Source organism: Bos grunniens, chromosome 18 (assembly GCF_055505025.1).
Source record: "Bos grunniens cultivar Pamir isolate PY7600 chromosome 18, Bosgru_T2T1.0, whole genome shotgun sequence".
Lineage (NCBI taxonomy): Eukaryota > Metazoa > Chordata > Mammalia > Artiodactyla > Bovidae > Bos > Bos grunniens.
The window spans coordinates 55320077-55320521 of NC_141182.1; positions in this window are offsets into that span (position 1 = coordinate 55320077).

Here is a 445-nt window from a genome sequence, read left to right on the forward strand (position 1 = left end):
CTTTCAGACTTTCTTCCTGTTGTCACTAACTATATTCTTGATTATGTTTTGATTAGCACTAATTAAAGACCTGAGAGGCAATTTGGATTTTTTTCTTCCTTGTGCAGTTTTGAGGAAGCAAGGTTGACATGCTGCTTTCAGCCCTCTCTTTGGAGACGTGGAGAATTCCAAAATAGAACCTTGAAAATTTTAAAGGTACCCCACAGAGATTCTGGGGTTGCTTGTTACTGCAGCATAACCCAGCCTGTCCTGACTGACTGATACAATTCCCAGTTCTCAGTAGAGCCTGAAATGTGGAAGTCTCAAAAAAAAAAAAAAAGGGAACAAATGAATGGCAGGAAATAGGAACAGGCTCAAACATTTCCCCCTGGGCCGGAGGTAGAGGAAACAGCCATGTCTCAAGTCTTCTCTCACACACACAAATACACTTATAACCAGGCTGGAG